This window comes from Canis aureus, chromosome 35 (assembly GCF_053574225.1).
Source record: "Canis aureus isolate CA01 chromosome 35, VMU_Caureus_v.1.0, whole genome shotgun sequence".
NCBI classification, from domain to species: domain Eukaryota; kingdom Metazoa; phylum Chordata; class Mammalia; order Carnivora; family Canidae; genus Canis; species Canis aureus.
The window spans coordinates 10,232,816-10,249,284 of record NC_135645.1 but is presented as its reverse complement, the minus strand read 5'-3'; the positions used below and the strand labels follow the sequence as shown (position 1 = coordinate 10,249,284).

The 16,469-nt window shown below is 37.0% G+C and overlaps 1 long non-coding RNA gene across 5 annotated transcripts in view; it reads right to left on the bottom strand.

The window, feature by feature from the left end:
* LOC144305144 (uncharacterized) overlaps nucleotides 1–16,469 on the bottom strand; it is a 611,557-nt gene that overhangs the window by 12,569 nt on the left and 582,519 nt on the right. For all 5 annotated transcript variants that reach the window (XR_013372178.1, XR_013372180.1, XR_013372176.1 and 2 more), the window contains one exon: nucleotides 290–388. This is a non-coding gene — a long non-coding RNA (uncharacterized LOC144305144). The remainder of the gene's footprint in view (nucleotides 1–289; nucleotides 389–16,469) is intronic.

The following is a 16,469-nucleotide window of genomic DNA, read 5'->3' as shown; positions in this document are numbered from 1 at the left end:
ACTTTTCTAATAATGCCCATCATTTGTCTTTTTTAGCTCTAAAAACACACTGGGTTCACACTATTGATTTACAATTACTTTCCAATTCCTCCTGCTTCAGCAGGAGAGGTTTAGAACTCAACTTATTTACTGGTGTTTCACATTTATATTTTTCTTTCCATCAATTATCTTAAGGAGACCATTTTGGTGCCCAAAAGCTACTTTTAAGTTCATACACAAATACTTTTGCAGCCTTCCTGAAATCTATATCCACCAACTTGAAAATTTGGAGAGGTTGCATTGCTCCTACCTAGTCACTGAATGCAGAAGCAATTCTTCGGCCAGTCCCAAAGGTGTACCTTTTCCTCTTTACCCCTTATTTCCTGTCACTGGAACTTGAAATGGAAACCTGAAGGAAATGGAGAGGACAAAGGCAGAGGGCAATGATACATTTCAAAACAAATAGACTATGAGAGAGTATATGAAAAAAAAAAAAAAAGAATAAAGGAAGCAAATGGAATAGGGAGAAGCCTAGGGAAACGGAGAGTTAACCCTCAAAGTTAGCAAAGAATGGAAGAGTGGAACACACTTTAGCAACCTGGGGAACGTTGAAAGATGAAAGGGAACTGCAGTCTGGGAAGTCTAATTTCACAATTCAGCAATAGTTGCATTAATTTCATATACGTTCTGCCTAATAAAAATAATTCAACATGAACTGGGGATAAATAAATAGTTATAAAGTAAATTTTCTGGAAATTATTTACCCAATTCAGATTTTTTTTTATGAATTTATTTTATTGAGTGTGTAGGTGTAGTGGCAAGGAAGGGACACTCAGCTCAGTGATGTGAGACTTAGGAGGCTTGTGTTTAAAATAAATGCTTATAGAGGGCAGCGGTAATGTTGCCGCTATGTGTTATGTTTTTGGAGTACCCAATACATAACATAAATTCAGTAAATATTCAATATTGAAAAAAATAATGATAAAGACCTTGCTTCTCCCTGTAATGTGTTCCATAACCAAGTCAATCTGCCTCATGGTTTTGTTACAAGGATTTATAATACACTTAGAATTCCTTGCAAGATGAAGGATGCCATAATATAAGGCATAATGGGAAACAAAAGTGTGAGTTGCATAAAGACCGAGATCTGGAAACTGCCTGAGGTGGAGAGGGGTGTGTGTGGCAGATTTCTAGAAGGCTGTGGAAGGTGCAAACCCAGCTTTACATAACAAAGTACAACCAGGTGGGGCACAGCTTTCGGGGACAATGGTGAATAGATAGAAGGAAGTACAAATAATAATGATGAGGATAAGAGCACACCGGCAATTTTTATTATGAGTCTACTCTGTTTCAGGCACTATACCAGGTTCTTTACATGCATGCACTTATTTCACCCTTGCATTATCCTATGGTTAAGTACCACTTAGGCAGGTGACATAATTCCCATTTCGCAGATAAGGAATTAGAGGCACTAGAGAGGTTAAGTAAGTTCCCCCAAAACACACAGCTAGTAAGTAGATTCAACTCTAAGTCTGCTTGCACATTAAATTCCCTTTGCCCTCCCCGCTTAACAACCCACATCATGCAATCCCAATGCGAAGCTCTTTCCTAGTTCTACATGTGTGTGGGTGGGGATGGAGTGGAAGTGCAGAAATAATTATTGTTGACAAAAACAAGAGAGGATCCCTGGAAGGACTACGAGTGTTATCTAATGGGAAGGAACATCATGACAGGCATGTTGTGGCTGATCAAAGAGACCCAGCTCTGAAAGCTGATCAATCTTGCACAACGTATGGTCTTGAGGAAGTCTTCAACTTTCAAAACCTCTACTTCCACACTGGCAGAATGATGATGATGATGATAATAATAATAATAATAATAGGAATGATTCCACTACTTCTGCAGGACTGGAAGGGTTATGAAAGCAGGTACACATAGAATGCTGAGCTCAGTGCCTGACGTGTAGTAAATTGTCAATCAAATTGTTTTGTTGGTGCTAATCATGCTACTACTAGTATTAATGTTACCACATCTAGGTGGTACATTCTACTCCCACACTTTTTTCCCCCTCCAATATGCTTATATGTTAGAGCTCATCCAAGGAAAGAGGCAATTAAGAATCACAGGGTCTGGTGATACAAAGCTGGCCAATTACAAATTCCAAAAGGGCATCTCTAAGTGTTGGTGCGCTTCATGCTCAGTCTTGAGCTAGTTTATCTCCTCCAGTCTTGTGGCTTTAATATGCCAATGACTCCTAAATTTGAACCCCCCACCTAGACCCTTCCCTCCAACCCCATAGAACTAATTCCTTCTTTGACATCTCCCTTTTGATAGGTTCAAGACTCCAGTGCCTTACCATCTCACTGACAGCAAAAGCTCAAGACCTCATGAAGAGTCTTAGGGGTCCTTTCCCATTTCAACTGTTGTTGCCCCCCTGGTCCTTTCCCCCCCCCCCTTACTCAGGCCACAGTGGCCACAACAGCCTCCATAGGGACTTCACACATACCAGGCCCTAGTTTTTTGAAACTTGATATGTTACCCACCCCCCAACACCTAGATGACTTCTTTTTAACTTATTTCAAGTCTTTTACTCAACTTTTACCCTATCAGGGAGGTGCCTAAAGTATCAGCTAAGGTATCTGAAAAATCTCCCATACCTAATTATTTCTATGTCTTTCCCCTCTGTTTATTTCCTTTTTTTTCTTTTATTATTCCTAACATACTGTATAGTTTAATTTGTTTTAGCTATTTTGTTTTCTGCCTCTCTTCCCTAAACTGTAAGTTCTTTGAGGGCTTGCTTTTTCTCTGTATCACTGCTTTTCCTTTCACATCTAGAACAGTGTGTAGCTCAACAATGAATGAGTAGATAATTTCGGCTACAAAACTTCTTTATCACTCTCTTTAATTCTCCCCATATTTTGTATTTATGCCATTGTCTCTCTAGCTGTCCCCCCAAAAGACGTTATATGTATATGCACATATGCATATATCTACATTAAATGATAAGGTCTTTCTGACTGGGATTTGTTTAACTGTCTGTTCCAAGTGTATAGTGCTAAGAATAATTTTTCTAAAAGCATATAAATGCTTAATAAAATGCTTATAATTGATTTTGATGAATCAACTACAAGCAAACTTCTTCATTGTGTGATCTATGTTCTCATTCTCTCTACAAAAAAACCGAACAGGGCAAATACCATAAACACATTCTCCCATTAGTCACTATGAATAAGCCTTCACATTTGCCTTCATCTTTCTTCAATCTCCCTTCTCGTTTCATTTGCTTTTTTTTGTTGTTGTTATGAAACTAGTATTTATAGCCAAGGCAGGGCTGAGTAAGATGCAGTGATTATGGCTGATTTTATCACAGCTGTATTACTTAGCTGCAAGGTGAAGCGCTGTGGTAAAATGGATCATGAATCCTTGAAATTGACTATCCGTCACCTTTATAATCCTGATGGAAAGGCAGGTCAGATCAGGCCTGACAACTTCCCATGTAAACGAGAACACCAAAGCAATGTTCTTGACTCAATTTGTCTAAAAAAGTAACTACGAAACAATGGGGCTAAAGAGGAAGAGGAAGCCATGAGAGAGAAGATTGGGAACATTGCATAGAATTTTGCTTTAATACATGGACTGGTTGAAAATCATCTGAGTTTTACAAATATAAACAATTCAGGTATTTAATACACATACAGTTAGAATTGCTTCCAACTTCATTGATTGATTCCTGCCTTTCCAATTCTTGCCCTAGACTCAGAACTTCTATAAAGAATTTTGAGTTGACTATATCCTTGATATATCTAGCTTAATATCCCTGACACATAAGCAAGAACTCAATAAGTATTTGTTAAATAAATGCTTGACTGAATAAATCAATGAATGGATACTTAATAGTCATCTAGTCTTTGATTTATCTTTATAGCGATGAAGAGCTCCTCACTTTGTAAGAAAATTCATCTCATTATTGAAGAGCATTTTAATTTTTATCATATTTTTTCCTTATAATGAACTAAAATCTTCTTTGTTGCAACTTCTATTAGGAATCATCATGGCTAGGAGTCAATAGTTTTGATTTTATTATCTCTTCTGTATACTAGCTTATTGAATTTCTTACTATGAAATTATCTACTACATTTAAAATTCTTTCTCTACCCTTCATGGGATTGACCCTTCAAATGTTTGGGAGAAATACTATGAGTAATTCAGAGTTATATTCCTAATGACTAGAATGGGTGCTAGTAGAGAGGGACTCTCAAGATCACCTAATACCAGAAATTCTATATATTTTTTTTTCACTTGTATGATACTACATTTTTTCCTCTCCTTTCAGCTGAGATTTTTGGGATGTACTACATTTCTCTTTTAATGTTCTCTGGGAAATCAATTCAGCATTGACTGGCAGGTATGCATTTAAACACTGAACAATCTCTCAGAGAGCCTTAATCTTTGCATGTAGATTTCAGAGTTTTTCTGTCTTTATCTTCAAAATTTGCAGAGATTAATTTTCTCTCTCTCTTTAAAGATTTTATTTATTTATTTTAGAGAGAGAGAAAGAGAGAGAGAGAGAGAAAGACAGCACACATGAGTGGGGTGGAGGGGCAGAGGGAGAAGCAGACTCCTGGATAAGCAGGGAGTCTGAAAAGGGGCTCAATCCCAGGACCCTGGAATCATGACCTGAGCTGAAGGCAGATGCTTAACTGACTGAGCCACTCAGGCACCCCAGAGATTAATTTTCTTAATCCAATATTTATTTGTGCTTATCTGCTACTCAAAATCCAAGATATTCCTCTGATGGGAATGCATTGGCTTTTTGAGACAGTTAGAATGCTGTGGGGCCCAATCTTGTCATATTTGTGAGGTACTGCAAGTTTGGCTCCATTTCTTCACAGGGAAAAATATAGAACTCCATTATGTGATTGGGCCACAAATTACTTGGAATACAATCTATTCAAATAATGATGCAACAATAAGCTCCATTACCCCAAAGGTACCTCTCATCCCTTTATTCTGTCTCATGAGAAGATGGTTAGGTTGTATTCTCCTCTGTGTGTGTGTGCATGTGTGTGTGTGTGCGCGCAGGATCAGCTGTCTTTGCAATTCATTTGTTTCTTGCTAATGAAACTCTGTGTCATTGCTAACAAAGCAGAAAAAAAAAAAAAAAAAAAAAAGGTAAATAGTACTCCCCAGAACAATTTGTTTCTTGTTACATGCACTCTTGTTAAACACCATCGGAGGGACTTTTTGCAGAGCAAAAAAGAGGAAAAAGCTGCAAACATAATTAGCTGAGTCAAAAAGAAATAATAATTACAGTCACAATGCATCAAATGGATATTGAGACACAATGCTTGTGGGCGCGAAAGGAAGTGGAGCATTGCACTTAGGGACAGTTACAGAAAATATGATATATGAGGATGATATATATCAGTACTCCATAAGTGCTGATTACCAGGAGAGTCTTCATACCGATCTCACTAAAGGTCATGAGAGGCTCTGTAACTCCTGACCCTCACACCCAACCACCTGAGGTCAAACCAACCCTGCATACCACTCAATAGGAAGAAATAATTGTTCTAAAAATATTACTGAAATATATTTTTACTGAACTCCTAGATGCAAAGCAATGAGCTGAAATGCTAATGACCATATGTTAGGATACCAATGCACTGGAAAAAAAGGAATCGGATAAAGCAGTTATGACAGGCATAACAAACATTACATTCCTCAAACATTGAGAACTGATGACAATTCACCATGTTTGGCTGAGCACAACTCATAAATTCTTGAAAACAACCAAAGCAAAATAGCATTACCTTAAACCCTGCATATGAGTGAAGGGACAATGTGTATATGGACTCATTACACCATGTTTTCCAATTACTCATGAATCCAAAAGGGAGTCTTTTAATGGCTGGAAGTATGAGACGAACATTCTACTAAGTTTGACATACTGTATAATGGCACATTTTTAATAACTAAAGTAATTAATAGCTTTCTGCCCATGTTTAGAGCCAGGGCTATGTTATAATCTCTTAGATAGCACAGTGGAGACTGCAGTAGTGAAAACAGTTCACTTCCCCTAAGGGCACAGAGGGCCTCCTCAGTAGAAGCTTGGCACTGGAGGATATTTGCAGTTTTACCAGGATTTCAGGAAACAGTATTCTTCATCTTGTTTCTACTTTACTATGAGGTCCTATAACTGGAATCTGTCCAACTAAGGTTGTGCTTTCCTTCATCGAGGGCACATTATCTTTCTCCCTAGTGCTTCCATAGTGCCTGACAATTAACATAGGCCTCAATTCATTTGGGAAAAAATATATGCTGTTATTCATTGTCCTAAATCTCACCATTTTCCATAAAATTTTAAAAAATATGTTTCATGGGAATCTGTGAACATTTCAGTCTCTGCTAAGACTGAATAAACTGAATATCAGCCAAGTTTTAAAATTATCAAGATGATAGAAGGACTCAACATGTAGTCTAGTATTAAATTCCCAACCAGAATCATCAAGAATGATACTCTTGAGCATTCAGTTCCTGAGACACTCACTCCTACCCCTAATCTTGTTTCACATCCCTCCTTCTGGGATCTACTTGCCATTTGTATGATAAAGCCCACTGAAACTTGAACAGGAAATAAGAATATCTATGCTAAAATCCTTGTCTTAAAGTTTTGTAGCACATACAATGTATGACTTGTTACAGCTATCTCTTGTTGCCGGTATCAACAATCACATGAACACTTGTAACACTTTGATTAGAGACTGAAAAACATTGAAGTGGTAAGGCATAAAGTATTCATATGGTAAGGATCCTGGCAAAAGTGGGGGAGGGAAGCATGGTTTTAGAACTAATAATTTTAGTGGCAGCTTCCTGAAATCACTACTTCTGATCAAAGCAGAGTGGGGGCAATTCTGGTGCTCGCAGCTGTGATAACAGCTTCCTAATTGGGTAGGTAGCTTCCTGATTCAGCAGCTCTCCAGAATCAAGATCATAGCAAAGACCGCCCTTCACTTGATGACCTAGCTCTATGGTGTGATTTCAGAAATCTTTCTTGGGAGTTTAGACTGGAATTTGTTTCTTCAGGGTTCTCAACTATTCTGAGCTGTATTTATCTTCTAATAAATTCTTTCATGCTTAAAAAAAAAGTAGACTGGATTCTTCTGTATGTAAATAAGAGTACTGATCACAACATATAGCCCATTTTTCTCTATCTGTCTAAATGAGGAGAGACATTCTATTTCTTCTGAATGTCTTTGAAGATTATTTATGTAAATACGTTAGCATTTCCTGCAATACTATGTTTGGACTCCAAGTCTCCTCTTGGACAACCTTTTTGATTTTTTAGAGAATTGTAATGGACTCAGTTTGGTACAGACTCAACACGGTAAAACACATACCAAGATGGTAATTATTACTGTTATTTCTATTTTTGGAATTTCAGAAATCTAATAAGGCTGATTCAGAGGAGTTACTGTGACCTCTGCTTACATTCATTATTGGGAAAATAATATATACTGAGCAGGATTATTCGTAGAAGGGGATCTTCTAAAACAATTGGTGGTGAATTTAAATAAGAATATTATGGATTATTCACTTATCTAAAGAGATTTTTGATAATCCGTTAATAAGATTCCCTATTGATAGAGGATCTAGCACTGATATATTAAGCTCTAGAGAATCAATGGCTTTAGTACACTTAAGAAAGGTTCGTAATAATTTCAACTGCTATTCACACTTTTCAAATTCATTCATTTAATATTCCTGGAACTCTCTGCTTCACTTTTTCTTCAGGGTTATGTTCATATACAGTTTCATGCATTCAATTTGCCCATTTAAGCTCAGCATAGCATTTGTGGAAAAGGGGTAAAAAAGATCACCATCTTGAGATTTCTACCCTTTTAAACCTGTGATTCAGTGATTTTTGAAATGATTTCCTCTTTCCATGTGCCAATGGAGTGCAGACATTTTTTATGCTGGTCATCAATAATTGGCACAAGAACCAACCTGGCGTTTGATGTCACTGCCTTTTTGGACTTAAGGGAACATAACATGTTAAACAACCCCTTTCTCCAGAAAGAATTTTTTTTTCAATTATATTTCCTATGTAGTTTTATTCTACTTTTACAAATCATTCCAACATGCTTATACATGTTCCCTAGTAACACTTATTATCGACAAAAATGAACATAGAAGATGAGAGGTGTTCTTATTCTACTTTATAAAAATACCATTTTCAACAATAATTGGAACCTTGGATATCATCTATGTACCACGTTGATATTTTGTTTTACCATAAATTATTTGGGCTATGTTAAGCTTGGCAAGGTCATTTAATTGAATATAAAACAGATGACTTCAGGGATTAACAACATTAAGACAACTTTAACATTAATAATTGCTCATTAAATATTATTTAAAAAACTAGTGAGCTTTGTAATTGCAGAAGCAAGGTAACGTTAAATATTTTCTTTTTAACAAGATGAAGCTATGGTCCATACATCAAAAATAAGTTTTATGCATTTCTGTAATAGAACAGAATTTTTTAAATTGCTAATTGTACTTTCTAAGATATGCTATAATGCCTCACTCCTTGAAAGCAGTTTATGCAATACATCAGAGAAACACCTTCTTTCATTCTAGCTATAGTTTCCCTTAAAATCTCTTGGTATTTTCATGAAATTTCTTTAAGTAAATTTGTTTCCCATAAGACTCAGGCTGTGAACATCTATCAGATTCAATTAATTTGAATGAGTAGCGTGGGTTATTTTAGTCAAGCTTGTATTAGTTAAGGTGAAGGTAAAGGTGCTGTTAAAAAAATTAAAAAGCTTAAATAGTAGCTTAAAGAAAAGGTTCGTTCATTGTTCACAGAACAGTGAGGTAAGTGGTCCAGGTTGGTGGGCAGCTTTACTCCTTGCAATCCTTCAAAGATTCAAGTTCCTGGGGCACCTGGGTGGTGCAGTTAAGTGTCTGACTCTTGGTTTCAGCTTAGGTCATGATCTCAGGGTCGTGAGATAGAGCCCCACTTGGGCTCTGTGCTCAGCATGGAATCTGCTTGGGTTTCTCTCTCCCTCTCCTTCTGCCTCTCCCCACCCCCCATCCACCCCCTCACTTGGGCTTGCTCTCTTTCTCTTTCAAATAGATCAATAAACCTTGAAAAAAATACCTACAACAAAGATTCAAGTTCCTTCCATTTTGTTAGTTTGCCGTTAAGTTGGCATGAGGTCATTGACACTTCCATGTTTTGCTTGTGAGAAGAAAGTGGAGAGAACATGAAGAAAAACACAACTGACGTCTCATAACCTAGACAAAGGGATGGCACTTATCACCTCCACTCATTCTACTGGCAGGGAATTACCTGTGGAAAGGAAGGAGGGGAAATAATAGGCTCTAAATGAGCAACCATGTATCCAGTCCTCTCATAAAGGAGGAAGGAGTTTAGTGTACAAAGGGTGGACTCTACTACATTTGCCATCTTATCAATCAGTTGACTTACGTCAGCTGTTTCACCTCAATTAAGGGTAAGAGATTGTTTTTTAACTCTCCATAAGGAGATTTGATCTCTGATAGTTTCCTCACAAAGGTACTCTGTTGAGGGATGTTTTTAAAGACATTCCTTTAGTCTTCTGACTGACTTGTTAAGAATCTGGATAGTTCTTATTTTACTGATAAAGCATGGAAAATGAAATAAAGGGCTAAAGTTAGAGGATTATTTATTTTTCTCTACCTCCCAACAATTTCTAATGGGTCCAGAGAGGAGAAAGCTTGAAGTTAAAAAGGATCTCCCTTAGCATCAAAACGTCAAGAGTCTGTCTGGCCTATGCCAGACTCGCCACTGTTCCTTTGACGCCTCAAAACGCTTTATAAAGGTTACGAAGGATGTGCTTTCTGAAACTCTTATTGCAGTACTGCAAAAAATTTTAATAACAAAGCAACCATCACAATGCTATTAAAATAATTAATAATTCACTTGGCCCCTATTTAACTCACCATAGCTGCCTAACTTCACATAAAGAGATGAGGCTTCAGGGGTGAAACTAGGCATGAACAGGTGTTGCAGGATCAGAAAGGTGATTTCCCACTAGCTACATGGTAAATGTCCTGGAAATAGCAGCGGGAATGCTGCAACTGAGTGCTGCCTGTGCATCAAGTCGTTATGTTAAATGACATTATTATTTTGGTTAAATAAATTCCAAGTTATTATTATAAACACATTAATTAAATTTGATGGTGTAATGAAACAGGTTTACTGTTAATTTCACACGTTACATAGGTGGAACCTGGAACAATTTCGCTCGAATAAAGGTCTCAAAATGACACTTTGCGCATTCAAGTTCACTGCACCTAAGGCTGAAATGTTTTTGCTGTTTGGACAGTGGCAATATTCAAAGCCAGAGTTAGTAAACTTTTGCCAAAATAATTTAGAGTGATGATTAAGTGTGCACAGGCTTTAAAAATGAGAAAACGTTCTATTTTATTTATTTATTTTTTTTGCAGAGTTTCCGTTACTTATTTCTGTATGACCTTAAGCAGTGTTACTTAGCACTTCTAAACCTTGGTGTCAACATATGCAAAATGAGGATATTAATTCCTTTCTACAATTGTTGTGAGAATTAAATCAGAACTCCTACATTAAGCATTTTGCACGATGTCTAGAACAGTAAAGGGCTCAATAAATGTTAACACACATCATTGTTATTATTATCATCCCCATGGTGTTTATGTTGCCTGTCCATTCATATTGTTAAACACTGGACTTATGTTTGAAACAGATGAATAATTATATCATGTTGTACATAGCTGACAAGGACAATGAACATCTCTCTTCCTCCTCCCCACCACCACCCAGTGTAAATACTCATATTTTAACCAGCAGATATTGGAATGGAAGCACAAGCAGTCTTTGAGATGGGAGATCAAGATGGAGGGTGTAAATAGATGATACATGGGTAAGAATATGTCTGGGGAACCGAAGTGCTGATTCTACAAACTATCAGAGAGGATATCTTAGAGGATGGTGAGTAGTTTTTCACTTCAAAATGGGAACTGAGGAAATGAGCTTTAAACTGCCACTGAATCATACATATGGAGAAAAATTGTCTATACATATCAATAGAGAAAGACAGTTAGGACCATACATGTTTAGCATGTTTGAAGAAACGGTCATTGTGAAATGCCTTCAAGAACTGACCTCACGAAAAACTTAAATGAATAAATAAAAGTCATTGAGACTGTTAAAAAATATATATATTTCGCCTCTGGGTTGGCTATAAAAGGAACTCAGGGGTTATTACCATCTTATCAAATATTCCATTAAGACTAACAGCCCTAAAAGAGAACTGTCATTTGCCAAAATTTCCTCTGAGCTCCAGGAATCCTTTTTGTCAGTGTCATGCCTGGACCAGGATTCAATACAGAGAAGAATGAAGTCAGAACCTGGTTAATATATAATTAGCAATAAAAGAAGTTGGGGCATTTCAATAATACATCACATGGTCACATGAGAAGAATACCAAGAAAATAGAACATGGGCTAAAGATAAATCATGTGTAAGTGGTAAGAAGGGAATTAGATGGTAAGTAGAAAAGAGATGACAGCAAGTAGAATAATGTCTTCTATTTGTATCTACTCTTTCTTAAAAGTAGTCCTTTGTTAATACTTATACAATCTGTGAGAGAAGCCTAGGACAAGTATCTGAATCCTTATTCTGGAAATTAAAATAAAAAAAAAGGAAGATGAAGTGACTTGTATAGGGCTTCTCTAATGAATCAGGGGCTCAGCTGGCACTTGCTCTCAATCCTGTACTATAGCCATTAAGACATACTACTTCTGAATAGTCTCGGGGGAAACTCAACTATACTCTCCATATGCAACCATATCCATGTTTTTCCTAATCCTGTAATATTGAGGTCATAGCAAAGTTTAAAGGTCCCTGTTCACCATATCTCCTTGTATACTGGTGGTCCTATTATCACCACAAAATGGAGTATATATTGCTCTAAATCTTTGCTGGTATGATCTCAGAAATAGCAGAATTTACATTGTCTGAGGCTTCTTAGAAATATAGAATCTTAGATCCCACCCCAGACCTACTGAATCAGAATCAGTATCTTGGCAAGTTTCCCAAGTGTTTTCTGTGCTCTAAATCACTCACACCCAGGCTTCCTTTAAGTGTACCATTCAAAGCACCTCAATTCATGCTTCCGCATTTTAACTTATTTTTATTCACATTGGCACCATGCAGAGGAGTAAAAATATTAATTTTGAAGTTTTCTTTTTCTGAGATGCTGAAAGCTTTGTCAACAACAGTCATTCGGTCTGGCCTAGCAGAGCTCAACAGAATTTTCCTACCAAGGCTTTGAGAAATCTGGGTCAGTGGTAGTCCTTCTCATGCTCCATTGCATTCCTATCTCTGAGATTTCCCCAGAAGCAGAGGCCTTGAAAGGGAAGGTTGAGAGAAAGAGCAGATTGGAACTGCTTTCCTATCATCCAACCTCAGTAAGGAGAGCAAACTTTGTAGGCATTCATCTGTTTTTTTTGTTTTGTTTTGTTTTGTTTTTTGTTTTAACTTTATTTACTTATTCATGAGAGACATACAGAGAGAGAGGCAGAAACACAGGCAGAGGGAGAAGCAGGCTCCTTACAGGGAGCCCAATGTGGGACTTGATCTGGGACTCCAGGATCACACCCTGGGCCAAAGTCAAATGCTCAACAGCTGAGCCACCCAGGCATCCCAATAAGCATTCATCTTTCAACAAGGAAAGTAAACTTGGCAATTGACCTTGACCAGATAGTCGGTGAGATGCACATTTATGGACTAGATTAACAGTGGCCAGGCCTGTGCATTTTGCACTTCCCTTAAGGAAGAGGACAAGCACAAGTTTGTCATCTCTCAAAACTCTAGAAAAGACTAGTGGTCTGGACAATGCATCATAGTGCCCTGAAAACTTAAATGGATAAGAGTAGGCTATTTTGGAAACTCTAACAACAAAAAGAAATATGTTAGATAAGTTTGGCTAAATGATTCTGTTTCCAAGGAGATTAGTATCAAATTTAAAATAAGATCCTAAGATTACATACATGGAAAGCACACTAGGTATTAAGAGAAGCACAAATAAAGTGCAGTAAAATTCAAATATAACTCCTGTTTAAGTGAACCCTCTATAAATTGTTCCATAAATCTTCCTCTATGTCTGTCTAGCCCATTCTATATCTTCATCTCGGACTCAGCAAGTAATATACTTTTAGCCTGAGAACAAAAGAACAAGAGAGATTAAGGAGACAACCCTCATTTGAAATTAAGTTCATTAATAAAAAAAAAAAAAGTATTGAACTTGTAGACTTGTGCTTTCATAGATGGATGAGAGAGAAAAAAAAATCATTCCTAAAGGTAGATGACAACAGTTATACAATAGCATATTTGAAGGTACAGTGATAGTATGTTCAGGACACAACACCTCACTCTTGATGGAGAAACAGATTGATCAACTGGAGAGGAGGGATTATTTAGGGAAGTGCTCTCTGTGATTGCTATTAAGTCTACCTTCCTTGCAATAGTAGGCAGAATAATGGCCTCCCAAGGGTGTCCAGGACTTAATCACTAGAACCTATGGATATGTTACTTCACCTGGCAAAAGGGACTTTGTACATGATTAAGTTAAAGGTCTCAAGAAGGGGGTGGGGGGGGGGCTGGGTGGCACAGTCAGTTAAAGGTCAGACTCTTGGTTTTAACTCAGTTCATGATCTCAGGGTTGTGAGATTCAGCCTCTCCTTGGACTCCAAGCTCAGCAAGGAGTCTGCTTAGAGTCTCTCCCTCTGCCCCTCCCCTGACTTGTGCACATGCTCTCTCAAATAAATAAATAAATCTTAAAAAAAAAAAAAAAAAAGATCTTAAGGTGGGGATATTGTTTTGAATTATGTGGGTGGGTGTAATATTAGCATAAGGGGCCGTAGGAGTGGAAGGGAGAAACAGAAGGATATCTGACTACAGGAGGGAAGGTGTGGGTGATGGAATGTGAAGAGGCTTCAATCCCCTATTGCTGACTTTGAAGATGGAGAATTGAGGCCCTAAGCCAGGAAAGGCAAAGAAATGGACTCTCTCCTAGAGCTTCCAGGAAGAAATGCAGCCTGGACAGCATCTTGACTTTAGCCCACTGTGACTGGCATCAGATTTCTGCCGTACTGGAGGATAATAAATATTTCTTGTCTTAAGCCCTTAAATTAATGGCAACTTGTTAGAGGAGCAATAGAAAAGGAATACATTTGCTTAGTCTATGGTACTAGCAAAGAGAGAGCTCTTGCATCATTTCCTAAGACCTAGGTCTCTATGTTTCAGATAAAAAATTAAAAAAGGAGAGGCTTTTGCAAATTTATTAATATACATTGTTCCTATTTTATTAAGCAACATCAAAGATTATTTAAAAAAAAACTCACAAAAGGGACATTTATTTAACAGAATTCATAGTTAGAAATTTACATCTTTTTGAACCAGAATTCATCTAAGTCATCAAAACATTGGTGTCATATTTAAAGAAATGTGATAGAACAAAATCTTTAAATAAAAAAGATGACATAAATTACCCTACTACTATAAAATGACTTTCTAGTCATATGGGATTCCCATGAGGTTACACGGCTATTCAAGATTATATCCTGTTTTCTGCTCTGGTAGGCCATACCCAACTAGTTTACACTGCGGCAGATACAATCTGATTTAGATTCATTTGAAATGTAAAATTGTTCTAGAGAGTGGTTATTCCTATGGCACACCTGAGAATTCCACAACATTCAGCAATTCCTCCATTAGTGAAGGAAGACATATACAAGTCCTTACAGTACTCTAGGGAGGTCTTATAAGCAAGAGCTAATTTGGGACCAGATGAGATATCACAAGGATATACCAAACTGAAGCAACTTTGGTGAGCTAATTTTGGTCTGGGCTAGCCTCAGGAACTTTGGAGGAAGCTCAGGCAGCAAGAATAACTAAATCCAAGACATGGAATTTCTATGACAAATCTATTTCTTCTAGTTAATAATGCACGAAGCACTATCTTCAAAGTACAAACCCCAGCAAAGAACTCAGGAACATTTCTATAAACAATGACAGACACATCAAATTATATACCATAACACAAATATCCCGACCATAGCTAAGGCCATTTTTTGATATGAAAGTAAATGGCCTTTTAGCAAAGTCCTGATCCAATGTATTTAGCTGATCCCAGGCGCATTTTGCATAAAGATTCTAGAAGATTCTAGAACTGTGCTATGACAAAGCTGAACTGTTTGATTACAGATTCTATCAATGATTTCAAACTTAATGTTGCTTAATGAAAGAAATCACTGCAAGGAAAGGGCATACTAGAGATAAGAGGTGGAAGTCCATATGGTATAGAAATGTATTACAGGGGCGCCTGGGTGGCTCAGTTGGTTAAGCATCCAACTCTTAATTTCAGCCCAGGTAATGATCTCAGGGTGAGGGATCAAGCCCCTCATTGGGCTCTGCACTTAGTGGGAAGTCCACTTGAGATTCTCTTTCTCCCTCTGCCCCTCCCACCCCCTTGCTCTCTCTCTCTCTCTAAGTAATACATCTTAAAATATATATATTATACGTTATAAATGGTGATGCAGTCTTCAAATTGTATTTAAAATTTTTTCAGCCTTATAGCATATTTACTAGTGATTACTACATTTCCAGCAAATTTTTGGAGTTTTGGTAAAAGAACAAAATTTCTCCAGTGATGGAGTTAAAAAAACAAAACAAAACAAAACAAAAAAACAAAAAAAACAAAAACACTCATTTCTTTACCCTAGAAAAACTCAATAACAGAAGTGATTCAAATTACAGGATATTTGTTTCATCCAGAACGCCTTAGTCCTCCATAGAGTAAATAACATGTCCCTGAACAACATTCTTAGAAGTCAAAATTTGGAATTTATTGATTCATCGTATAGTAGTAAGGTAATTTCTGTCATTTTTTGCAATTTATGAAATTCCATTTCTGAAGTCAATAGCAATTCATAGACTGGGCGAAAAAGGACTTACAGAGACTGGCCTTGCCTAAGAGGAAGAAAGAAAGGTCTTTATTGAGTATCTTTTAAAATAGTTTTGTTAATTTTTTTCATCCAAATTTTTCCCTTTTCTTGAAATCATTTGTAGTGAGTACTTGGTTGGTACAGATGGGAAAACTGCTTAACATACAAATAAATATGGACGATTTTGTCAAGAATGTTTTTGAAATGTCAAGATAACTTCAGATGTGTTTGGAATCAAACTATACTGGTCTCATCCAGGGGGTAAATGGTGTTTGTATGGATATGAACATATACATCAATACTTTAAGTTGTCTGTCCTTATTGCCGGAGAGGTGTCAAATGCTCTGATACGCTATCTAGTTCTGCCTAATTTACAACTTAGTTTCTCCTGTATCATCTTCAGCATCTATAACAAATATTTACAGAGTGAATATTGTATACGTTGTATGATTCTT